The sequence below is a fragment of the Monomorium pharaonis genome, chromosome 8 (genome assembly GCF_013373865.1).
Source record: "Monomorium pharaonis isolate MP-MQ-018 chromosome 8, ASM1337386v2, whole genome shotgun sequence".
In the NCBI taxonomy this organism is placed as follows: domain Eukaryota; kingdom Metazoa; phylum Arthropoda; class Insecta; order Hymenoptera; family Formicidae; genus Monomorium; species Monomorium pharaonis.
In genome coordinates this window covers 12,222,755-12,241,042 of record NC_050474.1, presented here as the reverse complement: position 1 = coordinate 12,241,042, position 18,288 = coordinate 12,222,755, and the positions used below count along the sequence as shown (strand labels likewise).

The window sequence follows — 18,288 nt, the reverse complement described above, 5'->3', positions numbered from 1 at the left end:
TAAATAAATATACCTTACATTTTTTAATGTTTATATAATATAGATACTATTAGAAAAAAGGAAACTTTATGTATAATACCAGCTTTTTGTATAATGCAGGAGATTTAATAGTATCTCGCAGACCTACAAAAATTAACCTGCGTCAGATTTTACTTGCTGTTCAAAGTGTAAGGGTTACTTTAAAAAATAATATATGGCAACATTGTAACCAAGGAGGAATCGGTAAGAGAGTTTTAATGCTTCGAAAAAAAGTACAAGCACGGATACACAGTGATATTAATAGTTAGAAAAATAATTTTTCTATTTTAAGAGACGACGACATGTGTGGAATAATAAGATATGATGAATTAGTGATACTTTGCGCAAATAAATTATGTAGAAAATTAGTCTAAAATTATGTAGAAAATTTACAAATCAACGTCATCATGACATGATAAAAGCAGAATTAAAACTTTTAAAGCTTTACTTAATTTTTATTAGAAAATTTAATTCAAATATCATTGATTTTACCTCAATTTATCAACCACGCCATTACGATTTATGTGTTTTGTGATTATGTGCTACTAAAGATGTAACTCAATTTGATTCAGACAGTAATACAATTAAAACGCCGTCTGTCGCTGCACGACTTGTTACTCCTTTAAAAACATTAAGACATTTATTAGCTACGGAATATATCAAAAGAAATAACGATAAAGGTTTAGATGATTATCGATTATTGAGCGCAGCAGACGCCTCGCAGTGCTCGTGGTGCCCGCGAGCAGCGGTGAATTGTGCCACCCCTGCTTACCTGTTGTATCCGATTCAGGATACGTAAACTATTTCTTATTATATCTAGAAATCTAAGCTCTGGATAATTTTTTGCGAAAGAAAAAGTTGACTCAGAATATTACTAAGAATACGTCTATGCAAGGACATATAGTTATTTTGAATCACCCTGTATATATATATATATATATATATATATATATATATATATATGGGTAGGGGAAGGGGTAGTAGTGGAGGAATATAGAGGAGTGACGTTAACACAAACGGCATATAATGTGTATTTTTTAACATGTGTATACGGCAATTTTGGCAGAAAGATTAAGAGCAAAGTTAGAAGGAAAGAATATTTTGCCTCCGAGTCAAGCAGGGTTTAGGAAGGGTTGGGGTACAATAGGTAATATATATGTTCTAAATTATCTGGTCAATAGGCAAATAGAGAAAAGGGGGGGGGCTAGTACTATTATTTATAGACATGAAGGCAGCATTCGATTCGGTAGACAGAGAGGTTTTGATAACAGCGATGAGGGAAGGAGGGGTAAGGGAAGGACTAGTAAAAAGATGTGGTGAAGTATTAAGGGAGACAGGAAGCAAAGTGAAGGTAGGAAAAACAGAGGAGAAGAAGTTCTGGACAGAAAGGGGGTTAAGACAGGGTTGCCCGCTGAGTCCGAGTCTTTTTACAGTGTTGTTGGCGAATTTGGATGCGGAATTGGAGAAAGGAGGGTGGGGGGGAATTGAATTAAGAGGGAAGAAAGTATACTCGCTGGCATATGCAGATGATGTAGTACTAATAGCAAAGGATGAAGAGGGGATGAGAAGGTAAACTGATGGGTAAACTGGAGAATTATTTGGATAGGAAAAAGTTAGAGGTAAACACGGAAAAAACGAAGATAATGAGATGTAAGAGAGGTGGGGGAAGAAAGAAGAAGGTAAGTTGGAGATGGAAGGGAAAGAAGATAGAGGAGGTGAATAAATTTAAGTTTTGGGATACACTTTGTTAGCAAACGGTAAGCAGGATGGACACGTAGAAGAAAGAGTAAGAAAGGGTTCGGCGATTTTAGGGCAGGTATGGGGGATAGGGAAATTTGGAAAGGATTGGGGGAGAAGACTGGTTATTTGATAGGTTGGTGTGGTCGGTGATGAGTTATGGAGTTGAGATCTGGGGATGGAAGATGAGAAAAGGGGTAGAGAATTTGCAGGAAAGTTTACTTGAGATGGATGTTAGGAGTAGAGAGAAGTGTACCAGGTTATATGATGAGAGAAGAATTACAGAGGGATAGACTGGAGGGAAGAGCTGAAATGAGAGCATGGGGTATGAAAAGAAGTTAGAGGAAGGCGGAGGAGGAGAGTTAGCTAGGAGATGCTGGGAAAAGATAAAGAAGAAAGCAAGGGAGGTTAAGACAAGAACAGGATGGAAAGAAGAAAAAAGGAATTTTTATGAGACGAGGGGGTGGAGAGTGGAGGAGGTGGAAAAGCTGAGAGAAGAAGGTGAATTAAGAGAAGAGGTTTTGGTAAAGAGAAAGAGGGATAAGCAAAGGAAGGAAAGATGGGAGGGGATTAAAGAGTCAAAATACAATAGGTGGTACTGGAGAGTGAAAGGGGATGGAATTCTGGGATATTTGAAGAAGAATTGGGAGAAGAAAAGATGGCAGAGGGTGGCAAGGTATAGGTTGGGGGCGGCAATGAGAAGGAGTAGATACTGGGAGGAGGAGGATAAGAGAAGTTGTAGGTTATGTGGTTGGGGGGAGACGTGGGAGCATGTTTCGAATGAATGTGTATATTGGGGGTGCAAAAAGGTTGGCAAAAAATGGTGGAGGAAATATTAGGGAGGGGGGGAGAAGAATGGTGGATAGAAAAATTGAATGGGTTAAGGGAAAATAGGAGAATAAAAGAGGAGGAGGAGGGAAGAAGCAGGGAAAAGAAGGGAAGGAGGGAGAGTACGTGTGGATGGATGAGTGTGAGGAAAAAGGAATGGTAAGAATGAACAGCGGAAACTGAGGTCCACGTGTGAATGGGAATGACTGGTGTGAATGCTCTTTCTCTTTTTTGATGAATGCTAGTGTGGTTTGAGTGGCGAAATTGTATAGGGTTTTTTAGATTTAAGTATAGAGATAAGTTGAGTTTGTAAGCGGAACGGAGGTCCGCTTGTACATCGCGCTTGGGAGCAAGCAATAAATATTATTATTATTATAAACATTTATATTTTATTTTAAATAATTTTTTCGGTTACACAACGATATTTATATTTCCATTTTGTTATTTGTACATATCTGATACATTGTATTTATATCACAGTTTTTAAAGAATTTATAATTATTACTAATTAAAATAAAACTTTCTCTTATATTTATTTTAACTAATGATTCTACTATAATTCCAATATTATTTATATTATCAAATATTAAGAAAAAGTTATAAATCTTACGTATTACATTACACATTATAATATATAGGGTGAAATGTGACCGGAAGCCAATCCGTAATTAAAAAATGGACAGGATCAAGATGAACATAAAAAAGTTCAATATTGTCTTGGATTAGGTCCACCAATAATCGAGGTATTAATTTTTTAAATTCTACGAATGAGAGCGCGCCATGCGAAGAGCCGAGACGCTCGAGCTGTAGCGCGGCCCACTGTGTTAAGCATTGGCTGCCAGCGGCGGGAGAAAAGAGGAGAAGCGGCGCCACTACCTGTGCTTCGCCGCCCTTGCGTCTCGCCGCACCGCGCCTACACTCGTGGCGATGGCCACTACGCACATTCGCGATTACTTGACAAAATTAGGAGTTAGCAAAGATAAGACAAATTAAAACCGTAATAAACTTCTGTGATTAAAAAAGTCAAAAGAGAGAAAGCGATAGAAACTTATGGAATCTACAAATAATCTAATTTCTATCGTAATTATGAATAAGTAAATTAATAAAAGCTTTCCGTACATTCATGATAGATTCTTTCTTTTTCTTAAATATCTTATTTACAGTATCATACAATTCTAACTTTGTTTCTGATCGAATTGTATCGTACTGATAAATCCTTGATGAAAACATTGATAAAAAATTACCATAAATTTTCGATTTATTCTCAAATTAATAATTTCCTTTTATAAGTGTATTATAGTATTTGCCGCATCAAATTCTTTTATCATTTTTTATTGTTTTTTATCCATGGAATGTTAAATTAACGAAAATTTATCACGATTAATATCTACGATTGGTTCTTCATACATTCTCTTTTCGTAAATATTTAATTAGAAAATTACAAAATGTGCGCGATATATCCATATAATATGTTACATTCTTTGTTTATAACACGATAGAAAAATATTTCTTGATGTAACGATTATACAATAGATCATGCTTTCTACGATAATTATGTTTAGAGATCAATGTTCAATATCAAGTATTGTTAATACAACGAAGAGTTTTTTTTTCATAACTATAGGGAACTTAAATTTCTTTTATCTTTAATTACATTATTAATTACGACAGATTTTCACTGATTGATTTGGAATAGATACCAACAAAAATACGAGAATCTAATTGATTTTTCTTTCGTAATCCATTACTTCTCTAAATCAAAAAGAAAGAATTTCAAGAAGTGATATCATTGTCTATCGTTCTCTCGTTTTCTGTTAGGAAAGTATATTTTATCGTTGGAATATGACGAAATATCTACGGAAACATCGTGTTTAATAGTTCTGTTGGAATCTATCGTAATTAATAATGTGTTAACGATAGAAGAAACTCTAAGTTCTCTATCATATAATTACAAAAGAAAACGCTTTGTTGTTAACCATACTGATGATAGTTGACATTAACATTGATCTCCAAGTATAATTACGATAGAAATAATATGCATTAAGAAAGAATATGCATTCCACAAAATGCAATAAAAGTACTCCAACTTTCATTTTCTGGTTCACAATTATTATCAGGTTTATAATTATCGTTATCATTTTCTAGAAATTCTTCTTTTTTATCTGTTACAAACTCTGCGCTACTTAAATCCACTTCCCAATAATTTTGAAATTTCAAAGCAGTATCGGTTTGTATAACAAATGCTATATTATTTGTTATAATATTCTGTATCACTTCATATAATTGTATTTCTATTCTATTTATAGGCATCTGGGAAATAAGTATAATTTGAAATAAAACAATTAACATATTAAGAACATTTGCAACATTTATGTGTAACATTATGCTTTGTTTGATAAAAAATTTAAACAATTTAATAGAATAATCAAGTACACGTTAGATACACTTGATACTGATGTGAAAATGACACGTAACATCATTAATAAAGATACAAAACTTTTATTAATAGGGGATTTCTATTTCATATATAATGCCGTGACATGACGAATATAAAATATGAATGTGAAATATGAGACACAGACAGAATGAACACTGTGTGAAAACAACATGAATACTCTAATATTGTGCAACTGTCACATAAAAAATAATACATACAGGAATGCAGTTAATATAAATATATAGTATTATAATGTTACGTCCGGCAGACTCCACGACTCCCCTTCGTCAGCGAAACAAATAAGATTACAAAAAGGATTCCGTTTCAACGGTCTCCGATAATTTTTTATGCGTCTAGGATTAGTCCGTTAGAAACCTGACGACAAACATGGATGGACGAAACGAACAAGTTGATAATTTCAACTCCTTTTGAATATCGAGTCAACAAACAATAAATTCTGAAGATAAAAATATAAAACAACATGGTGTTCGGGATTCAGTATGTACTGAGCTTGCGCCGTCACGTCAGATGGCAGCAGTTATCGATCACCGTTCGCGTAGATCGTGGTGCGCCAGCATGAGCGCCAGCATGCGCGCCAGCATGCGCATATCACCAGAATTAATTTACTTCGGTACTTGTGCTCTATGGCGGCGATTCACGTTGTATTTCGTGCGATCGTTTTAACGTAGTTTTGTGCTGAAGTCTATTCGTGGGATCTTTAAATACCTGTTCAGAGATTGCTCAACAGAAGGACTCATTCAGGAATTAAGAGAGACTCATAATTATTGCTCAGGTACATCACCATCGAGAGAATCACGCTCACCACGCGCACGCCGGCGCCGCGTGATACCGGCTCACAGGCATTATCATCACGACCGGCAATAGATTAATATAATCTTTCCCGTGTAAGTGATCAAGACATTATTCTCATCCAGACATTTATTCTTGTGCTCATTAAACAGTAAACACGTATAATGTGTATCAATTAAGATCTGTGATAAATATATGGTATGACTCGGACATCATGATGAGTCCACGTGACATGTAACCGCAGTGCATTTTACTTAACACCTGTTCCACACATGTCCTCTCACACTGCTTAACATCCTCAAGGGTTAAGTAGCGATCTCTTCGCCAAGTCGCGAACACATGGGTTCGAAGCAAGGTTTCACGGTTTCTTACAAAAAAAAGCAATAAAGAATCTAAACATTAGCAAAATATAAATAACCGTTTCTTCTATTTGCAATCTATACCGTAGCATGTCTAGCACGCTAAAAAATTATTTATCTTATCAAGAGTAAAGGCGAGAGAGTGTGAGAGAGAGCGGGAAAAGGCGGAGAGTTAGTGAGAGTGGAGTGAGAGATGAGAGGTGCATGAGTGGAGGAGGCGAGGGGAGCAACACGCGATCACTTGGGCGGGAACCATTGATTAGACAGAGTCAAGATCGGAAGCGAGTAGGGGCAGGACAGCGCGACAAGAGTAAGGCCCGTTCACACGGGACGTGGTAGGCGGTAGTGAGAAGAACTTAGGATCGGGATAATAGAAAGAGGAAAGCGCGGTAACAGAACAAACCAGTAGTCGGGATAAAATTTTTAAGTAAGAGGAAATAAGATGGTGACGGAGCAAAGAGGGGGAGAGGAAGATGAGGTAAGAAGGAGGGAAAGAGGGGGAAGGCAGCGTGGAAGAGTGGCTGAAGAGGATGAAGAGAAAAAGGGAGGACTAGAGAGAGGGGAGGGAGAAGGAATGGAGAGGGTTAATGGGTGTGGTAAAGGACGATATTACAGAAATGAAAAAAGAATTGGGGAACGAAATTAGAAAGATAAAGGAGCAGGAGAGGAGAATGAGTGAAGAGATAGAGGAAATGAAGCGAGGAATTAGGAGGTGGAAAGAGGAGTGGGAAAGGGAAAGGAGAAAATGGAGAGAGGTGGTAAGAAAACTAAAGGGGGAGGTGAAAGAATTAGGGAGGGAAAAGCAGTCAAAGGGGCAAAAAAGAGAGAGAGAGAGGCGGGAGAGCAGGGAGGGGACGGATGGCAGAGAAGACTAAGGGGAGTGGAGTGAAGAATGGAGAGGAGGGAAAGAGAAGAGAAAAAGTAAAGGAGGGAAACAGAGAGAGGGCGGTGAAAGACCTGTTTAGGGATATAGGAGTAAAAGCAGAAATCGAGCAGATTAAGAAAATGGGGGGGGGAGGAAAAAACGGGAGAGAGGCGGTAATAGTAAAGATGGGCAAGGTGAAACAAAAGAGTGAAATCATGAGGAAGAAAAGTAAATTAAGGGGAAAGAAGGAAAGAGTAAGAGATGATTGGACGTGGATGGAGAAGAAAATGAGATGAAAGTTAGAATAAATAGCAAGGGAGGAAAAGAGTAAAGGGAATAGAACTTAGAGTATTAGGATCAATGGACCTGGTGGAAATGAGACGAGGAGAGGCAAGTTTTGAGGGATGGTAGAGGCAGCGAGAGGAAGGGTGAGAAGAAAGAAAGGTCGGAAGGAAAAGAGAGGGAGAAGAAAGAGGGGTGAAGGTGGAGAGGGACAAAGGAGGGGGAAGGGAGAGGGAAGGGATAAGATATGGAGGGTAGCATTCTGGAACGTAGCGGGAATAAAAAATAAGAATAAACGTTTTTGGAAAGAATTAAAGGAGTGGGATGTTTTCTGTTTATCGGAGACATGGTTGGTGGAGAGATTGGGGGAGATGGAAAAGTAGATTCTCGAAGGGTTATGTATGGGGGCAAGTTGGACGTTTAAAAGAAACAGGAAAGGAAGGGCAATAGAAGAGATAATGGGGATAAGGAAAGAGCTGGCAAATAAATAATTGGCAATAGAAACAAGAGGAGAAGGGTTAATAGTTGGGGATAAGGGTAGATGGGAAACTTGGAAGGTAGTGGGAGTGTACATAGGAAATGGAAAGATGAAGGAAATGCTAGAGGTCATGGATGAATAGATAGGGAGTAGTATTCAGAAGGAGGAGGACAATAGTAGGGGGTGACTTCAATGCAAGAACAGGTAGGGAGGGGGGGATCAGAGAAGGAGAGATTAAGAAAAAAGTCGAAAGGAGTGGGAGCAGAAAATCGAAGGATGGAAAGATAAATGGAGAAGGCAAACAACTAGTAAATTTCATAGAGGAGAAGGGGTGGATGATATTCAATGGGAACACGGTGGGTGTTGAAGAAAGAGAATAAACATTCACGGAAGAAAAAAATAGGACAATTATAGACTACATAATAGAAAATAGAGAGATCAAGGATAATGTTGTAGAGATGGTGGTGGGAGATATGGTGGATTCCGATCATCAACTATTGGAAATCAGGATAAGATGCGAGCAGGAGAGAAGAGAGCGGAGAAGGAAAAAGATCAGAGGTGAGAGGAATATATGAGATGAGGAGGGTAAAAAAAGCTTCAGAGAGAAATTAGAAGGGATAAGAGAGAAAGATGAAGGAATTAGAGGAGAATAAGGGGGAAGTGGAGGAGATAAAGGCGCGATAAAGGGGGTGGAAAAAGAAGGAGGGCGTAAGGGGGAGGGAGGGACTAATGGGACGAGGAGTGTAAGAGGAAGAAAATGAAGGTAAGAGGTAACCTGAGGAGGTGGAAAAGAGGAAGAGAACAAGGAGAGATGACTTAAGAGAAAGAGATTAGAGTATAAACGTATGTGTGAGGAAAAGAGGAAGGAGGAGAACGAGAGATGGGAGAAAATGGCGATGGACATTAGAAGAGAGAAAGACGTGTGGACGATAGTTAATAAGGAGCGGAAGAGAGGAAAGGGAAGTAAATGAGGAGATAGGAATAGAGGAGTGGAGGAAGCATTTCATGAATTTGTTAGGAGGAGTGGACGGAAGGGTGGTGATGGGGATGGGGAGGGACCGAGAAAGGGATACAGAAGGAAAAGTGACCAGGGAAGAATTTAACTACGTGCTAAGGAGACTAAAGAATAAAAAAGCAGCGGGTCTAGATGGGATACCGAATGAAACGTGGAAGTACCGTGGGGGGGGGGGGTTGGAAGAGTGGGCAAGGGAATTTTGCAACAGAGTTTGGAGAGGGGGAAGGGATGGCTGGATGACTGGAGGGAAAGTACCATAGTTCCGATAGCTAAAAAGGGGGAGGGAAAGACGGTAAAAGACTACAAGGGGTGTCGCTGACACCCACGCTCTACAAAATATACGCAGCAATATTGACAGAGAGAGTGAAAGAACAGATAGAGAGAGAGGGGATGGTACCGGAAAACCAGACGGGATTCAGAAAAGGAAAGGGATCAATGGACAACATTTACACGCTAAATTTTCTAGTAAATATGGGGATAGAAAAAAGGGGAGTAAAGTGGTGGCAGTGTTTGTCAACCTAAAAGCAGCGTTTGACTCGGTGGACAGAAAGGTGCTATGCAAGTCAATGAGAGAGAGGAGAGTGAAAGAAGGATTGATAAGAAGGGTAGAGGAAGTTCTGAGAGAAACGAGAAGTAGGGTGGGAGTGGAGGAGGAAATAAGCGCGAGTTTTTGGACAGCAAGGGGGATGAGACAGGGGTGCCTTTTGAGTCCAGTGTTATTCAATTTTATGTTGGCGGATTTGGAGGAGATGATGGGCAGGGTGAAATGGGGGGAGGTGGAGCTGGGGGGAGGAAAATTTATTCGCTGAGATATGCAGATGACGTGGGAGTGGTACACTTGGACACAGTACAATTGGACACAGTGCAAATAAACACGGTGCAAATGGATACAAAATAATGTACACGTTTCAAATGGACACAGTTTCTTTTGACACAGTAATTTTGTACACAGGAAAAATAAATTCTGGACAAATTACAATTTGGACACGATAAAAATGTACACCGTGCAATTGGACACGTAAAATTTGTACACCGCAAACTTGTACACTGCAAACTTGTATACCGCAAACTTGTACACCGCAAAGTTGTACACCGCAAACTTGTACACCGCAAAGTTGTACATCGCAAAGTAGTACACCGTGTATATTGTATTGGAAATCTGCAAATACATATAAACTTTAATTTGTTTGCAATGTACAACATGGGTTAGTGACTTCGACGCGGTGGGTGCGGGAGGGGGAGGGCAAAAACCCCCCTTGTTCTCCGTATGTAGATGTGTGTGTGTGTGCGTGCGTGCGTGCGTGCGTGCGTGCGTGCGTGCGTGCGTGTGTGTGTGTGTGTGTGTGTGTGTGTGTGTGTGTGCGCGCGCGCGCGCGCGCAAACCATTTTCTGCACCACATGGGTTTGCGACTTTCTATGCAAAATTTTGTGGTGTACAAGTTTGCGGTGTACAAGTTTTCGGTATACAAGTTTGCGGTGTACAAGTTTGCGGTGTACAACTTTGCGGTGTACAAATTGTAATTTGTCCAGAATTTATTTTTCCTGTGCACAAAATTACTGAGTCGAAATGAACCGTGCCCATTTAAAACGTGTACCTTATTTTGTGTCCATTTGCACCGTGTCTATTTGTGTTTATCTGTGTTTAATTGTATTGTGTCCAAGTGAAGGCCACTTGACGTAGTATTACTGGCGGAAGGGGAAGGGGAAATGAGAAGTATGCTGGGTAGATTGGAGAATTACTTAGAGGAGAAAGGGCTGGAATTAAACGCGGAAAAGACAAAGGTACTGAGGTTCAGAAAAGGAAGTGAAAGAGTAAGCAAAATGAAATGGAGATGGAGGGGAAAAAAGATAGAAAAGATGAAAAAATATAAATATCTGGGCTACGTGTTTCAGAGGAATGGAAAGCAAGATGCGCAAGTTATGGATAGGATTGGCAGAGCGGCCGCGGTGATGAGGCAAGTGTAGGAGATAGGGAAAAGATTTGGTAAGGACTGAGGAAGAAGATTATGGCTCTTCGACAAATTGGTGTGGACAGTGTTGAGTTACGGTGTTGAAATTTGGAGATGGAAGGAGAGAGAGGAAATGGAGAAATTAGAGGAGAGGTACTTGAAATGGGTTTTAGGGGTAGATGGGTGAATGCCGGGCTATATGGTAAGAGAACAGCTACAAAGAGATAAGCTAAGAAATAGGGCGGCGGCACAGGCATAGAGCTTTGAGAAAAGATTAGAGAGAGAGGAAGAGAGCGGACTGGCAAGGGAATGCTGGGAGGAGATAAAAAGAAGGGAGGGTAGAAAGGAGGATGCGGGACGGGAGGGGGAGGGAAGGGAGTTTTTCGAAGACAGGGGGATAGATGTGATAATGGTAAGGGAGGAAGAAGGAAGATTCAGCAAATTAATGGAGGAGGACAAATAGGGACAAAGGAAGGAAAGATGGGAAAGAATCAGGAAATCAAAATATTTAACAGATGGTACTGAAGTGTAAAGAAGGAAGGTGGTGTACCGAGATATCTAAAGAAGGGGTGGAAGGAAAGCAGGTGGAGGAGAGTCGCGAGATTTAGGCTAGGATGTGAGATAAGCGAGTTGAGATACTGGGAAGAGAAGGAAAAAAGAGGATGTAGAATGTGCGGATTGGAGAAAGAGTCATGGAAACACGTGTGGGAGTCATGCAGGAGATGGGAACAGGATGAGAGTTCGACTTGGCACAAGGCGGTGGTTTGGGTGTTGAGCGAGGAGGGAAAAGGGAAGGAATGAGGGAGCTAGAGGAGGAGAAGAAGGAGGATGGTAGAGAGATAGGCGAGGTGGCGCAAGGCAGAGAGAGAGTGGCCGAGAGAGGATGGTGAATAGATGAGACGGGATGAGAGGAAGAAAGAGTGAGGAGAGAAATTAGAGAGTTGAGCGGAAGAATGAAAGAGAGATATAAGTTGGAATACATGGAATTGAGTTGTTTAATATATGCAAGAGAAAACGGAAGTCCAATGATTAAGGAAGCGGTGTGTGTGTGTGTGTATGCGTAGGCGGGGGCTGTCGAGGGCGGAGTGACGTGAAAGCGGAGCTCGGTCCTCGAGTGCGTACCATTTTATTTAGTTATAAGCTAGGATAAGTTAGAAATAAGGTACAAATAAGGTTAAGGATACATTTGTGATTTGTAAAATTGTAATCCTAAAGGAAAGCAATAAAGATTTACTACTACTACTACTACAACTACTACAGTAATGAGTAAGAATCACAACTTCTTTTGTTTTTACGTTACTTATCTACTCCCTTCCGTTTTAATTCTTTAAGCTCCTATTATTAAAAAATAATTCCCTATTAGAGTTTAATCGGCGAGTTTGTGCACTACTCGACGCTATTTACTCCGAGTACTTGGAATCTTTTTTAAAAAAAACCTCTACCAGCGTCTCACAATCTTGAGGAATCTTTGTGCGAACCTCAAAATATCCTCACACCATTTCACAAACTTAAGGAACCCCCGTGCAATCCTCAAGGTATCCTTAGACTATCTCACAATTTTGAGGAATCCCTGCGTGATCCTCGAGACGTCCTCACTCCTTCTGCCTCTCCAATTTATTCCTCGATCAATTGCCCAAAACCCCCATAAAGTACCATTCCCACTCTCTCATGCGCTATTCTTTATCTTCTTACGACTTCAAGCATCTCTATTTTCTTCGTGTAACCATTTAGTAAACCCTTGGTCTATTCCTTTGCTCCGTGTTCAACGTTATGACTATTAGCTTCGCGTGAAAACTCTTGCTCTCTGCACTGCAAAACCAAGTGTGTAATATATTGTAAGTGTGTAAGTGTGTAAAATTACAAATTTATGGGTGTAACTTGAGATTGTCCTGGTTGTGCACGTAAGCGATTTGATGCAGTAATATTTCCGGATTGGACACATTCCCGATAAGACACGAATTCAATTGGACATCGTCTCGATTGCACACCGTCCCGATCGGACACAGTCCCGATTGGACACGGACTCAATTGGACACAGACCCGATTGGACACGGACCCGATTGCACACGGACCCGATTGTACACCGACCCGATTGCACACGACCCGTTTCCACACGGACCAGATTGCGCACTGATCTGTTTGCACACGACCCGTTTCTACACGGACCAGATTGCGCATAGATCCGTTTGCACACGGACCTGATTGCGCACCGACCCGTTTGCACACGGACCCGATTGGACACGAACTCGATTGAACACAGACCCGATTGGACATGGACTCGATTGGACACAGTCTCGAATGCACACGGTCCCGATCGGACACAGTCCCAATTGCACACGATACGATTCCGCATTGCAGATAGTATATGGGTTAGTGATTTGGATGGGGTAAGTACGGGAGGGGAACGGAGCCCCCCTTGCACCCCCCCCCCGCGCGCGCGCGCGTGTGTATGTGTGTGTGTGTGTACGCGCGCGCATAAAGCATTTTCTGTACTACATGGGTTTACGACTATAAAATATGTATAAGAAAGAAAAATACTTATAATAAATATTTTGTACGTATTTTTATGTCTGAGTTTGTCAGGTATAAAAAAATTATGATAAATGTTTATGAAAATATTAAAAATAAATGTTTATTCTATTATAATCGAAACGTATAAAAAATATTTCTAATTTATATACCATAAATATTTTTCAGTACATTTTAAAAATATGTTTTATATATTGTTAATAATAATTTTTGTATTATTTCTAATTTATGAAAAATAATTAGATAACTTTTAAAAAATATTTTGTAAAAATAATTTTGTAAAATATTTATGAAAATTTATGCTAAATTTTTTATGGTATCTAGGTTGTTTTTGCATTATTCTGCGATGCGGAATCGTATTGTATGCAATCGGGTCCGTGTGCAAACGGTTCGGTGCGCAATCAGGTCGGTGTGCAATAGGGTCCGTGTGCAAACGAGTCGGTGCGCAATCGGGTCTCTGTGCAATCAGGTCCATGTGCAAATGGTTCGTGTGCAATTGGGTCGGTACGCAATCGGGTCTGTGTCTAATCGGGCCTATGTCCAATCAAGTCCGTGTCCAATCGGGACTGTGTCCGATCGGGATGGTGTGCAATCGGGACTGTATCCAATTGGGAAGTACCACTGTGTCCATTCGCTTATGTGCGCAATCGGACCTCACTCATGTAATTCAGTTTTCTGTGTAACAATAACACACTAAGCTCCGTAAAGATAATGAATTTACACATTTGACGGTGTAGCAGTACACGTTGCCATATTTAAATATGAAAACGTATACCTCCAAGTAGTTCAAATGTGTAAAAATACACGGAAAATACAACTTTACACATTTAAATGTTGTTACAATAAATTTCACGTGTAACTAGCCAAATAAAGTGTGTAATATAAGTGTGTAAGTGTGTAAAGTGTGCAAAAAATTAATGGTTTATAGTTAAATATAAAATTTAATTCATGTATATTAATACGTATCCATAAACATCAAGTGTTTGTAGATCATCGCAAAAGGTCAGTTCGAGTATAATCTTCAAAGTCAATCAACATCAGCGGTGGTTACGATTGGATGGATGACCGTTTTCCTAATCGCAGAAATTAAGCAATACTAGACGTGTAACTGTGATCTATATTAAATTGGGAAATTCTTTTTTTATATAGTGGACACAAAAAATGTTACCGTGGCGTAGTGAGATTTTTTATATAAACATTTAAATATATAATTTAATGTATAAACGTGTGAAAATACGCAGTAAAGTGTGTACAATTACACAGATAAAGTGTGTAACACGAATCACACGTACAGACACGTAAAAAGTGACTACATTTATGCCAAGTTTTATTAAAATCAGAATTTTCGGGTTCACGAAGTTCCCTTGTAAGTAATATATGTATCGACTTTCGTATTGAAATTAATTGTGTAAATAAATAAATATTTGTAAGAAATAAATTTTGATTTTAAATATTACGAAAATTATTCACTTGTACTATTAAATAAGTTGTTGCCGTGTCGCGGTACAACAAAATATTTTTGCCGTACCTTGCGGTGCGACAAAAGGGTTTTTAGGAATTCGTTGCTGCCCAAAGAGTAGGAACTCGCGGAAAGAGGCGGTTTTTGTAGGCAGGGTCCTCAAATCACTCACTCACTGATTCTAAGTTCAATTGATATAAAAGATTTATTTCTCTGTTGTTGTACACTGGTTGCGGTCGGCGAAGGTGCCGCGTCGTGTTACACTAGATTAGATACGGCGCGTGACTCGGAGTTAACGCGTCTTCTCGTTGCTCGCTCGAGACTTGCTAGCGGCTAAGTCCCGAACTCTTAATTCACTCGTGCGGGCCGTACGTATCGGCTTGATTATTATTCACTGATCCCGCTGGCCGCTGTTCGGCAGCGGCTTAAATAGTGTCGCAGATTTAATTATTAGTGGGGGCATCGGGCCCTCCGCATGACCACATCCGGCGCGCGGGAAATATTTGCGAGTTTAGCAACAATTGCCAAAATGCAGGTATGCATTTCCGGTGGCGTAGACACAATATAAAAGTGATCTTCAATCCACAAAGGAAGAATTTTCTGTTACTTTCTAATACAAAGGATCAGAGACCACGCTTAGAATCACCAGGTGTATACAAAATTCCCTGCTCTAGCAGAAAAGTGTACATAGGAGAAATCGGGAGAAAGATTAGTATACGAATCAAAGAACATCAACGATGTATCAAATACGGCCACTTTTCTCAATCAGCCTTAGCCGAACACTGAATGGAGACTGGACACTCCGTGCAATACGAAAAAACTACAATGCTAGCTCTTTCTTAAGGTTACTTTGCCAGGAAACATCGTGAAAGTCTAGAAATTCTGAAACGTCCCGATAATCTTAACCGTGATAAAGGTTATCAGACAAGCCCGATTTGGCACACTGTTCTCCCGGTTTTTTAATTGATCAATTAAAAACATTTCCAAACGGCATATATTAATTGGCAAATAGTAAGCCAATATTGTATTAAGATTGGCCAACAGTTGACCAATAGTAGGCCCATGAACTGTGCTACTATTGGACGAACCACTTCACCCTCTCTTCTCACCACCATCCCTACCACCAGAACAAGGGATATATAAGGACGGTTACAATCCAAGAGAGATCAATATCAGAGGGCAGAGCTCCTAGCCCTGATGATGCAACGTTTTCGAAACGTCGGCGCAACGCTGTACCAGAATGCAGCATGTATCCGGAAGCCCATAATATATGTATATTTAAAGTAGGTGAAAATCTTTATTTACCTTCACTACTACTTTTGAGAGAACTTAAACTGGTATTTGTCAAACTTATTCATTTTAAATATTTTTTTGGTACTTTATTTGTCAAGTTTTGTGCTATTTTCTCTAGATCCGTGTAATCTTATTAAACAATAATTATATGTAAATTTGAATTATTATATAAAACGAGTATATTGTTTACAATTGTAATTTTATTTATACTTTATTGCTATGTATTATCCATCCTTTAGTTCTTCTCTTTTTGTTTGTTATTTTGTATATATTTCTATACTTACTCAAAGAGTACATTATTATTGTATGTTTTACATAAATTATTTTTCTAATTTAAAAACTATCTTTAAAGGTACAAAACATTTGTTTTATATTTTAATTGCTCGTATATACCCGTGAACTGTATATATTGAAACTATATATAGTAAAATTCCTTTTTTATGTGACTATTGAATAAGCGCGCGGAATGGATGATAACACAATAGATTGTAATGATGCACCCACTCTAGGTGCATCGTTCCTCAGCGAAGGAAGTCGCCGATCGTTATTAAATCTAAGAGCGAAAAGACGCGAGTCGCCGGCTCCCAATTTTAAACAATTCCAACGGCCATGCCGAAGGCCACAGTAAGCGAGCGCTCGACGACATGCCGCGCCACCGCACACATGCTCCGGCGTCTCCGAGAGCGGAGAAATAAGTTATCCTAGCTTATTACTCTTTCTTGCCATCCATTACCTGACAACTATGAGGTGAAGCGTCTTCGCCCCCATCGAGCGTTCTCGGCAGCTAGTATACGGACTCGATGAAATTTTCCCACGCCCCGTGGGGATTGAGCACCCAATTTGACCACCCAAGGGAACAGGCGACTTGCTCCCAGCCGAGCGTCTCGGCCCGTCGCGACGATTCCGCCATCCTTACTCCGCCTCCCACCAGGCCCGCGCAAATTCGTCACATGGCTCAGTATACTCTACCGCGACCGACACAGAAATTCGGGATCCGCGGCCACCCTCGACGCCTCAGGGGAAAACCGATAACTAGCGCCGCGCGAATCCACGCGAAGTATCATTCCCGCGTACGGACTAGCCATTGTAACGCACCGAAACGGTGCGAACCTACCGGAAACATTGTATATAACTTCAAAACCATCATATTCGTCAAAATGTATATAATCTTGTAATCTCGTCCACGTATTAAAAACACCGCATGTTTCCCGTCTAACTACCATTGTATATAATTCTAGAATAAACTTATTTTCTATCGTGTTAAAGTCAAATTCACATTCATAGTCATTTCTTTCCTCCGTTCCCCCGATGGAACTATTCGAGCTAATCCGCAACGAGAGTCAGGTTGTTACAAGATAATGCATTCTTTTCTGCTACGTATTTCTTTTTGCTATGTATTTATTCTGTTGTGTATTTATTAGTTAGATGAATCAGATATGAATATATAAGACGGATCACAATCAAGACTATTACAGCCGGTATCCGGCTTTTCCGTTTTGATATTTATGACCTTCTTGAGCACAGTCTAAAAAAATTGCAAACCAATAATGAAACCGTATTAGATTCTTCTTACTATTACTTAAAATAATCTTATAATAAGAGTAAACTACGAATATCAGTTTAAGAGGAAAAGTACACTTGGAAATTTATTAAAAGGTTGCAGCACTCTTTTTCGATGAGTTTCAAAATACCTTTCTGTTCATGGAGCGATTGAATGTAATTGGTTAGACCCATAAGTAAGAACTATTCGCTCGATAAACAATTTGTGTTTCGAAAGTCACAAGAAAAATTTTTGCTACCTCCCATATAGGCAAAAAGATGTCTTTTTGACTTCTAAAAGATATTTTGCGATTTCTTGCAATATCAGGCATTTTTTATGAAAAGATACCTTTTCGCAATCTAAAATATGTCTTATGCAACAGTTTAAGATGTTTTTTTAGATATCTGGCAATGTCTGAAAGATATTTTGAAGAGATCTAAAAGATATCTTAATATTGTCTAAAAGATTTCATTTAGAAATCTAAAAATCTATATGAAAAATTTTAACAATGTCTTTTATACATTTTAAAGACCCTTTCTAAAATTCTTTTTAGACATTATAAAGGTTTATACATTTATGCGAAGGCCCAGAGAGCTTTCTTCGAAAAGAGGTGCAAAGATCCGTGGAATTCTCTTCATTAGAATGCAAAAAATTTGTTACATAGGCTCTAAGAGAGTTGAGAAGTCACT

The 18,288-nt window shown here is 39.4% G+C and overlaps 1 protein-coding gene and 1 long non-coding RNA gene across 7 annotated transcripts in view; both read left to right on the top strand.

Annotated features, from left to right (window-relative positions):
• Positions 1 to 18,288, top strand: part of LOC105831069 (cubilin) — a 644,426-nt gene that overhangs the window by 608,880 nt on the left and 17,258 nt on the right. The gene's annotated exons all lie outside the window — the stretch shown is intronic.
• LOC118647151 lies at positions 4,163 to 8,600 on the top strand. Its single transcript, XR_004964464.1, has 2 exons — positions 4,163 to 6,944; positions 7,225 to 8,600. It is a non-coding gene; the product is annotated as an uncharacterized LOC118647151 (long non-coding RNA).